Source organism: Vigna unguiculata, chromosome 4, assembly GCF_037176805.1.
Source record: "Vigna unguiculata cultivar grain cowpea cultivar isolate G323 ecotype 2 chromosome 4, ASM3717680v1, whole genome shotgun sequence".
In the NCBI taxonomy this organism is placed as follows: Eukaryota; Viridiplantae; Streptophyta; class Magnoliopsida; order Fabales; family Fabaceae; genus Vigna; species Vigna unguiculata.
In genome coordinates, this window is record NC_140795.1 from 17,382,375 (window position 1) to 17,393,616 (window position 11,242).

The window sequence follows — 11,242 nt, forward strand, 5'->3', positions numbered from 1 at the left end:
TATAAGGTAATATATTGGTGTTATTGAAGTATTGTTGCTGATTTCCTTCTTTTTACCTACTTTTCTTGGCCTTTTTTTTTCTTTGTTAACCTTTCTTTGTCTACTTACAAGCGTTTCGCTGCACATATTGGAGAATTGTTCTTTGTTATGGCCATAATCTCTTGAATTGCCTAAGAAACCAAGGAGAATTTGAGTGGTAAAAGGCAAGAGTGTTTTATTTTTAGTAAAAGCCAATCTGTGAGTGCAAACACTTGAGTGGGTGAGAAAATTTTCAAACACCATATATATATTTTGTTCTTGTTACCTTGATCTGTTTATTAATCATGGCAGAAAGGAATAATATTCAGATGCAAATTGCTGCATTATCTCAACATTTGGAGAGGTTGATGAAGCAACAACAAGATGAGTTTCATGATAGGTTGGACCAACTAGAGAATAGAACCCCACCAAGAGGAGGAGGAGGAGGGCCACAAAGGAATGAAGGGAGAATAGAAGGAGTAAGGTTGAATGTGCCACCTTTCAAGGGGAGGAGTGATCCTGAAGCTTACTTGGAGTGGGAGCTCAAAATTGAGCATGTATTTTCTTGCAATAATTATAGTGAGGAGCAAAAGGTAAGGCTTGCAGCAACTGAATTTTCTGATTATGCTTTAATTTGGTGGAACAAGTTGCAAAGACAGAGGATTAGAGATGAGGAGCCTTTGGTGGACACTTGGGGTGAGATGAAAAGGGTCATGAGGAAGCGGTATGTACCTTCTAGCTTCCATAGGGACTTAAAATTGAAACTACAAAGACTTTCTCAAGGAAGCAAGGGAGTGGATGAGTATTATAAGGAGATGGAGATTCTTATCATCCAAGCCAAAATTGAAGAAGATCCTGAGGTAACTATGGCACGTTTCCTTAATGGATTAAATCATGATATTAGAGATGTTGTTGAGTTGCAGGAGTTTGTGGAGATGGAGGATCTATTGCATAAAGCCATACAGGTAGAACAACAAATTAAAAGAAAGAGTACAACAAGAAAGAGTTCTACCAATTTCAATTCTTCAAACTGGAAAGATAGAGTAAAGAAAGAAGGTGTTGCCTCCTCTAGCAATTCAGTGCTTTCAAATGAAGGAAAAATTGTTCAAAAGAAACCTGAACATCCACCAAAGAGGACTAGAGAAGTGAAATGTTTTAAATGTTTGGGCATGGGACATTATGCCTATGAGTGTCCTACAAAGAAGACCGTTCTTCTTAAGGATAATGGGGAGTACACAAGCGATTCTGATGATGATGATGGAGAGGTAGAAGAGAGTGATGGCGAGTTGAAACCTAATGTAGGAGAGTTATACATGATTAGAAGGATGCTGGGAAATCAAGTCAAGGCCGAGGATGCATCTCAAAGGTAGAATATTTTTTCATACAAGATGTTCAGTTAATGGTAATGTATGTTTGGTAATCATTGATGGAGGAAGTTGTACCAATGTGGTGAGTTCAAGATTAGTGTCAAAAATGAACATGGACACTAAACCACATCCTAGGCCATACAAACTTCAATGGCTTAGTGAAGGAGAAGAAGTCCAAGTGAAACAGCAAGCTGAAGTCTCTTTCTTCATTGGGAAATATGAAGATAAGATCTTATGTGATGTGGTTCCCATGGAGGCTAGCCATATTCTTTTGGGAAGACCGTGGTAGTATGACATTAAAGCCATTCATGATGGTTTCACTAACAAAATCTCTTTCATGTATCAAGATAAAAAAGTGGTCCTCAAACCCTTGTCTCCTAAAGAGGTGTGTGAGGATCAAATAAAAATGAGAGAAAAGTTAGCAAATGAGAGAAAGAGTGAAACACTTGAAAGGAAAAAGAAAAAGAGTGAAACACTTGACAGGAAAATGAGAGAAAATGAAACATTTGAGGGTAAGCAAGTTTATTTATCAAGAGAAAGAGAGGTAAGGAGGGTGCTTTGCGCAAGACAACCCCTCTACTTATTGTTTTGTCAAAATCAAATTTCAAATTCTGACCAATTTGGCAAATTTGAATTGCCCTCTAGTATTGAGTCCCTTTTGCAGGATTATAAAGATGTGTTTCCAGCAAGTGTCCCTGCTGGTTTGCCACCTTTAAGAGGAATTGAGCATCACATTGATCTCATTCCGGGAGCTGCTTTGCCCAATAGGCCAGCTTATAGGAGCAACCCACAAGAGACCAAAGAGATTGAAAAACAAGTTACTGAACTAATGAGTAAAGGTTGGGTGAGGGATAGCATGAGTCCATGTGCTGTACCTGTGATTTTGGTGCCCAAAAAGGATGGCTCATGGAGGATGTGTTCTGATTGTAGAGCAATAAACAACATCACCATCAAGTATAGGCATCCAATTCCAAGGTTAGATGATCTTCTTGATGAACTTTATGGTGCATGTGTGTTTTCTAAAATTGGTCTTAAAAGTGGCTATAATCAGATTAGGATTAGAGAAAGTGATGAATGGAAAACTGCTTTTAAAACTAAATATGGATTGTATGAGTGGTTGGTTATGCCCTTTGGTTTCACAAATGCACCTAGTACTTTTATGCGGTTAATGAACCATGTTTTAAGAGAGTTTATTGGTAAATTTGTTGTGGTGTACTTTGATGATATTCTGATCTATAGCACCAGTCTTGAGTTGCATGTTGAGCATTTGCAATCTGTTTTGGTTGTTCTTAGAAAAGAAAAATTGTATGCCAATTTGGAAAAATGCATCTTTTATTCTGATCATGTGGTGTTTTTGGGTTTTGTTGTGAGTGCTAAAGGTGTACAAGTTGATGCGGAAAAGGTCAAGGCCATCCAAGAATGGCCTACACCTAAGACTGTCAGTGAGGTGAGGGGTTTTCATGGTTTAGCAAGTTTTTACAGGAGATTTGTTAAGGATTTTAGTACCCTGGCTGCACCTCTAAATGAAATTGTAAAAAAGAATGTGGGTTTTAAATGGGGAGAGAAACAAGAGGAGGCCTTTGCTTCCCTCAAGCATAAGCTAACTAATGCACCTATTCTTGCCATGCCTAATTTTGCAAAATCTTTTGAAATTGAGTGTGATGCATCAAATGTGGGTATTGGGGTTGTTTTGCTGCAAGATGGACATCGCATTGCTTATTTTAGTGAAAAGTTAAATGGGGCTACCCTTAACTATTCTACTTATGATAAGGAATTGTATGCTTTGGTTAGAGCTTTAAAGACTTGGCAACACTATTTGTTACCCAAAGAATTTGTCATTCACAGTGATCATGAGTCCTTGAAATACTTGAAAGGACAAGGTAAGCTTAATAAGAGGCATGCTAAATGGGTAGAGTTTTTGGAGCAATTTCCGTACGTAATCAAGTATAAAAAGAGAAAAGGAAATATAGTGGCTGATGCACTTTCTAGGAGGCATGCATTGCTTTCTATGCTTGAAACTAAATTGTTTGGTCTTGAATCTTTGAAAGACATGTACAAGAATGATGCAAATTTTGCATAGCACATCTAATTATTCACCTTTTGAGATTGTATATGGATTTAACCATTTAACTCCTCTTGATTTGCTACCTATGCCTAACATTTCCATGTTTAAGCATAAAGAAGCACAGGCTAAAGCTGACTATGTGAAGAAGTTACATGAGCAAGTAAGGGGTCAAATTGAAAAGAAAAATGAAAGTTATGCAAGGCAAGCTAACAAAGGTAGAAAGAAGGTTGTCTTCCAACCTGGAGATTGGGTTTGGGTGCACATGAGAAAGGAAAGGTTTCTAGAACAAAGAAAATCAAAGCTTCAACCAAGGGGAAATGGTCCATTCCAAGTGCTTGAAAGAATAAATGACAATGCTTACAAAATTGATCTGCCTGGTGAGTATAATGTTAGTTCCACATTCAATGTGTCTGACTTATCCCTTTTGGATGTAGAGGGAGAATCTGATTTGAGGACAAATCCTTCTTAAGAGGGAGAGAATGATGGAGGTGTGACAATGAGCAAAGACAAGGATTCACTTGAAGAACTTGGATGACCTATGACAAGGTCTAGAGCAAAGAAAGAAAAAGAAGCTCTACAACAAGTGTTGTCAATATTATTTGAGTACAAGCCCAAGTTTGAAGGAGAAAAGACAAAAGTTGTAAATTGCATCGTGGCCCAAATGGAAGAGGACTAACGCGCCAGATTAATGCAGTTTCTTTTATTTAAATAAAGGCCCATTTGACATCTTAAGAACCAGCCTTGGAAGACTAAGAAGACCTTGCTGAATAATTTTGGATGACTTTTTGGCTGCCCCAATTTCAGTTATAATTAGCCATTAGGTAGTGGACAATTATTAGCTTGATTGGTTTATTATTAGCACTAGTGGGATATAATGACAATTAATGGTCTTTTTGTAACCCTAATGGTTAAAGCCTCTATATAAGCTGAACCATTTCTTATCAATGAAATCAAGTTAAGTTTTGTTCAGAAATTCAATTTTCTATCTAATAGTGAGAGTGATTCTCCTAGTTCTTGAGTGATTCAAGAACCCTTGGTTGTATCAAAGGATTTTGCCATCCTTTATGTGTTGCCTCCTTTGGAAAGAGCGATTCTTTCCTTCCACTTTTAGATTCACCCCTTATTACTTTCTTCTTCACCCAATTTTCAAAAGAATATCTAATTCTGCTCACAAAACATATCGTGGTCATAACTGGTTCTAACCCTAAAAGAAAAAAAAATCCTAAGTTAGCCCTTTGCAATGAGATTCATATCAATGGCTCATGAAATCTTCCATAGTCACGGGACGAGTAGGTGCGACTCTGGCTCTGGGTTGCGCTGCATTTAGCTGCATCGTGTCCACCATCCGATGAATCGCATGTGCAATCTTATCAGCCCCAGTATTATCCCTCCTTCTCCTGTTTTCCAAAGCTTGTGCACGCCACATTTTAGCTGAATTAAACCACACAACTTAAGTCATGACTATGCAAACAAAAGGCTTAACACAAAAGAATTAACACACTGACTCATAAGCGGGACACGATAAGCTCACTCCCCAAAGACCCCAAAAATCTTTTGAAAACCATTGCTCTGATACCAAATGTAACATCCCGACCAGACATTACGAATTTAAATATTAAAATGGAGAAAATATAATTAAATTGCATTTACTGAAATATCATTTCCCCAAAATGCGGAAAAATTTAAAACTCTTATTTCTTTCACAATAAACCAAAATTCATAAGTATAAATAAGATTGTAATTATCCAAAAGTCCAGAATATTCCTAATTACAATTTATTTGAAAGCATAAAAACTTCATAAAAGTTTTGATAAAATCTTCTCCCAAAACTAGCCCTGCTCCGTCTCTAGGCCTCACCAGATTCACCTGAAATAACATCTGTTCCCGTGTACCGCGTACACGATCATCGCCAAACACAAGCAGATAGGGTAAGCTAACAAATTACACATATATATAAATATTGCACAGTTATATCCATATATATATATATATATATATATATATATATATATATATATATATATATATATATATATATCACACAATCACACCAATACTGCTGCAGTAAAATTGCCTGGCGGGGGACACGTACCGCCAAGCGCTGCCCGCTTCCAAACTGGTTGGAAGTTATGATGAGTCGAACCTTGACTCACATTCAATACTTAAATTTTGGGAATTTAATATTATTTTTGCGCTTAAAAATTATATTTAGTTGCATACTATATTATTGGATATTATTGAGTTTAATAATGCAACTGTAATTTAATTTAGGTCCTTAAGAGTGTAATTAATGAATATTTTAATTCTTAAATTAAGTCCCAAAATAGGAATTTTGGAAAGGAATAGTTCAGGTACTAAATGTACCCCCAATTCTCATGTTTACACCCCATTTTTCCAATTGGAATATCTATTTCTAAAAAAAACATTTCTGGAGCTAACTGCACCCCTCTTTTCATGTTTACACCCCCTTCTGTACTTTACTTTCAATTTTTTTGTTTTGCACCCTCCCTTTTACTAAGCTGCACCCCTAATGTCACTTAAACTCTAGTCCACTAGATTTCGCCACATGGCAATCCTCCACTTACTAAATTAACCAATTAAAGCTTGCCACATCCTCAATCCCCCACTCACTAAAATAACCATTCACAGTTTGCCACACCATCAATCCTCCACTAACTCAAATCACCAATTAAAACATGCCACCTCATCACTCTCTCTCTCTCTCTCTCTCCTTCACACAACCAAAACTCTAACCCTAATCTCCTTCTTCCTCTCCATCACTCTTCCGCCACCGGCATCTCCCATGGCAGCCATGACTGTGTCTGGCCACCGCTACTCACGCCGAAATGCAGCCATCATGTCGCACCATCACCGGAAAACATCGTCACCGTTGCAGCAATCAGAGTTCGCGACTGCTCCGTCTTCTTTGCGCATCCCGCAGCCACCACCACCGTGACTACACTCGTCGATCTCGCTGCCACCACCACGCCGGAATCCATGGTTGCACTTCCTTCGGGCACGAACTATCGGAACAGCCTTGCGTTCACGAACACGAATCCATGGCCGCCGCGAACTATGAAAAACTGCCGGAAACCATGGCTGCCACACCTTCCTCTTCCTCACGCCTTCATCGCCTCCTTCTTCTACGACTCCATCGCCTCTACCGATCCTCCATATTCGAACTTGTGACCTGCATAAGTCAAGGACAGTGAAGCACCACCGCAACCCAACTTAGCATTGCAGATCTTTCACAATAAACCAAAATTCATAAGTATAAATAAGATTTTAATTATCCAAAAGTCCAAAATATTCCTAATTACAATTTATTTGAAGCATAAATACTTCATAAAAGTTCTGATAAAATCTTCTCCCAAAACCAGCCCCGCTCCGTCTCTAGGCCTCACCAGATCCACCTGAAATAACATCTGCTCCCGTGTACCGCGTACACGATCATCGCCAAACACAAGCAGATAGGGTAAGCTAACAAATAACACATATATATAAATATTGCAAAGTTATATATATATATATATATATATATATATATATATATATATATATATATATATATATATATATATATCACATAATCACACCAATATTGCACAGTTATGATGAGTCGAACCTTGACTCACATTCAATACTTAAATTTTGGGAATTTAATATTATTTTTGCGCTTAAAAATTGTATTTAGTTGCATACTATATTATTGGATATTATTGAGTTTAATAATGCAACTGTAATTTAATTTAGGTCCTTAAGAGTGTAATTAATGAATATTTTAATTCTTAAATTAAGTCCCAAAATAGGAATTTTGGAAAGGAATAGTTCAAGTACCAAATGTACCCCCAATTCTCATGTTTACACCCCCTTTTTCCAATTGGAATATCAATTTCTAAAAAAAACATTTATGGAGCTAACTGCACCCCTCTTTTCAGGTTTACACCCGCTTCTGTAATTTACTTTCATTTTTTTTGTTCTGCACCCCTCCTTTTTACTAAGCTGCACCCCTAATGTCACTTAAACTCTAGTCGACCAGATTTCGCCACATGGCAATCCTCCACTTACTAAATTAACCAATTAAAGCTTGCCACCGCTCTTCCGCCGCCGGCATCTCCCATGGCCGCCATGACTGCGTCCGGCCACCGCTACTCACGCCGGAACGCAGCCATTCTGTCGCACCAGCACCGGAAAACATCATCATCGTTGCGGCAATCGGAGTCCGCGACTGCTCTGTCTTCTTTGCGCATCCCGCAACCACCACCACCGTGACTGCACTTGCCGATCTCGCTGCCACCACCAAGCCGGAATCCATGGCTGCACTTCCTTCGTGCACGAACTATCGGAACAACCTTGCGTTCACAAACCCGAATCCATGGCCGTCACGAACTATGCAAAACTGCCGAAAACCATGGCTGCCACACCTTCTTCTTCCTCGCGCCTCCATCGCCTCCTTCTTCTACGACTCCATCGCCTCCACCGATCCTCCATATTCGAACTCGTGACCTGCATAAGTCGAGGACAGTGAAGCATCACCGCAGCTAAACTTAGCATCACAGATCTACCATTAACATCCTGCAAACTTCGGAAAACACTTGCGAAACGCCCCTTACGGCAACCCTCACACCCCTTACGGCAACCCTCACAGCGGCCAAACCCTAATTATGGAAAGAAAATTCTGGGTTGAGAGAGACTGCTCTGACACGTGGCAGCCTCTCATTGCACAGTAAACGAGCCAACACTGGTCAATCAGTCAACTCTGGGTAAGGATTGGTCAACCGTGGTCAATTTGTCTATTTTATTTTATACTTGGCAAGTGGTTCCTCTGCAAGAACCCTAAATGGCCTAACAAGGAAAAGATAGTCTGGCAGCAGTTCACCACAAACCAGACTAATTCTGGAAATTTCCCAGAATCACCAACTTTAAAAATGGAATATAACAATTCATAAAAAATCATACCAAATTTAGCATATCAATCAAAATTAAATTAATTGACGCATGAAATTACCCTATTTAGCATGCCAATCAAATTAAAATTAAAGTTAACGCATAAAGCTCCCCTAACCTGGTCTCCTTTGCTTAGAACTTTAAAAATTCTCCCTTGATCACCAATGGCCCTCTTTGTGTATGGTGGGGTAATAACCCCTTGCGTCTAGACTCTGCAGAGTGTAGAAGCCAGCACAGGCGCATACTTCCTTTTGAATTCTATATCAAGAGTATGATCCGGATATTGAGTTAGAGAGTCCTTTAATTGTTTTCTTTCACATGTTTTGGGTGCTTACTGCTTTGCTTGTCTATATCTTGTTTTATAATATGCTTGCTCAATAACATGTTAAATATTTTACTCTAGCTTACCCTTTCTCTTTGTGTCTGTTCTCTTCTTTGGCTTTTTCCTTTTGCGATGATCACCAAATCCTTGGTGTGAGCAGATGTGGAGACTCTTGGTGATCGTGATGTTGGCGAGGAGGCTGTGATGTAGTTAGGCTTCCTAGGTCCTTTATTGCTCATTGTTGAGCATTTCTTCTTGTGTAATGTTATTTTGTAGTTTCTTGCTCTTTGAGCAAATTTCCAGTTTAATCTAATCTGTATTTAGATTCTTTTCATGGCATTGTGTTGTGTCTTTGGGCTTCCATTCCAGTATAATTTGGGATAATTGTAAAAGGTTAATTCTAATATACTTTATGTCGGTGCTCTATTTTATACTATAAACATGAGGCATTCTATAAATTAGAATTATTCTACTAAATTGGGACGTTACAACGTTGCTAGTTCTTTAGAAAAAACAATTCTATATCAATTAGAAAATAGACGTTTCATTTGATTTATATTCAAATTTTTATTCATTTAAAATTACCTTAAAATGATCTAGGTTTGAAAATATTAATCACAATTATCTTGTTATTTTAAAGTAGTCATATTAAATTAGGAAGTTCTTTTAAAAGAATAGTTATATACACTTTTATATCCCTAAATCAATTATAGAAAATAATTGCTAATATTAATTTTCTAATGTTTATGATATTCTATGTTGGTACTTATTTTAGAAAGTATTGTTTATAATATTAATTTTGAAATTATTTATGGTATGCATATAGCTTTTTTTAATATTATATATTATATATACATATATAGTAAATAAATTATAGAAAATAATTTCTAATATTACATTTAATAAATATATAATATACTTAATTAATAAACATGAATACTATAAATAGAAGTAGATTAATGCAAAGGTTGAATCCTAAACCACAAAAAGTTCCAAAGGTTTTCAAAGCTAGAAGAATAGCTCGTTCACTTCTCTCATTGATTTTTTTGAAACTTATCTTTGCAATCATGTTTATTATTCTATTTTCATCTGGTATGAATAAAAATAGCTCTCAAAACTGAAATTTATTTGTACAATAGTTTGAATTTGATTTGAATTTATTCTTTCTAATTATAAGTATCGATAACAATGCAAGTGTTAGCAGCAAATCAGTTTGCCAAACACGATGCATTGAATTTTATGACTATATTAACAATTGTCGAAATTTAGGTAATACAAGAGGGATATGCAATGATGATCTATGTTGTTGTTCCAAGTAACCAATGCATTCTTTGTATGAATGCTAATACACAAAGCAATAATAAATAATATTATCTTCATTGTTAAAAAATTGTGTGAGGAAATTGAATTTTCTCCAGTTTACTATGTTGTCTTTATTGGTATATTAAAGTATATTCTAAATATTAGGCCCGATTTCTACTTTGCCCTAAATTCTAAAGGGCTGCCCCAAATCGTTTGGACCTAGGGCTGGCCCAAAGGGAGTCCAAACCTAATATGCCCTAACACTCTCACTTTCACTCATTTCACAGAAACACAACCGTCTCTCTCAATCTTTCCAAAAGAGCTCTTCTAGGGTTTGCTCCTCCATCCCATTCAAGTTAGTTCGACTCCGTTCTTCCCTCACGTAAGTTGATTCGCTAACCATACTTTCCTTATTTCTGACTCTATTGTCGTGATTCTAGCTAGGGTTCACCTTAGTAACCCGATCATGCAAGTTTGGCGGATCCTTAAAGAGAAGTTGTGGTGTGTCAAACCATTCAAGAAGAGTATTGACTAAGGTTGGAATGACTAGTAGGGCATACTGTTTTAAAAAGGGTGGATACGATGTTGAGAAAAAAGAATGCTAAGGGTATAAAAAGGATACTTTTAAAGAGTTTTGCAAGTTCTATAGAGTTTTTGACGAAGGTTTCTCAATGATGATTGCTTTCTTTTCATGGCAGACAGGAAAGGATAATCATTTTAAGTAAACAAATAAGTGACTTTGTGTATGGATCAAAGTAGCGCAACGAAATGGTGGCAAGCGATGCTTATGAATGGTAAGAGGTACGTGAAAAGAACTATCTTACTGATGACCTATTGGTCGCGCGATAAACAGTTCTTTAGAAACAACAAATGTGTCGTTCTTATGAGTATCAGTTAAAAGTGTTGAATGAACATTCAGAGTTGGAAGTGTGGAGTTACACATAGGAAGTTGGAAAAGAGAAATAGAAAATGGTTGAGTTATGGTTTCAAGTTAAGGTGCCAACCTAAAAATGAGGAAGTAAAAGTAGATGCTACGCTAGAGAAGTGAATTCAAGATATTGGCTTGACGATGTAAGGGTAAGAGTTAGTGGAGAAGTTTAAGTGTTAGAGTTGGGAAGAGAAGATGTGAGGAGATTTCATTGGTCTAGTCACCTGACTAGAACTAGTGAGTTTCTCAAAAAGGTTAGGAAAATGGGCTAATCGGACAATCCTAGTTGAGAT

General features: G+C 37.2%; 1 pseudogene; it reads left to right on the top strand.

Moving 5' to 3' along the window:
- Positions 1–243: 243 nt before the first annotated feature.
- On the top strand, positions 244–3,465 carry LOC146886866 (uncharacterized; annotated as a pseudogene).
- Positions 3,466–11,242: the final 7,777 nt, after the last annotated feature.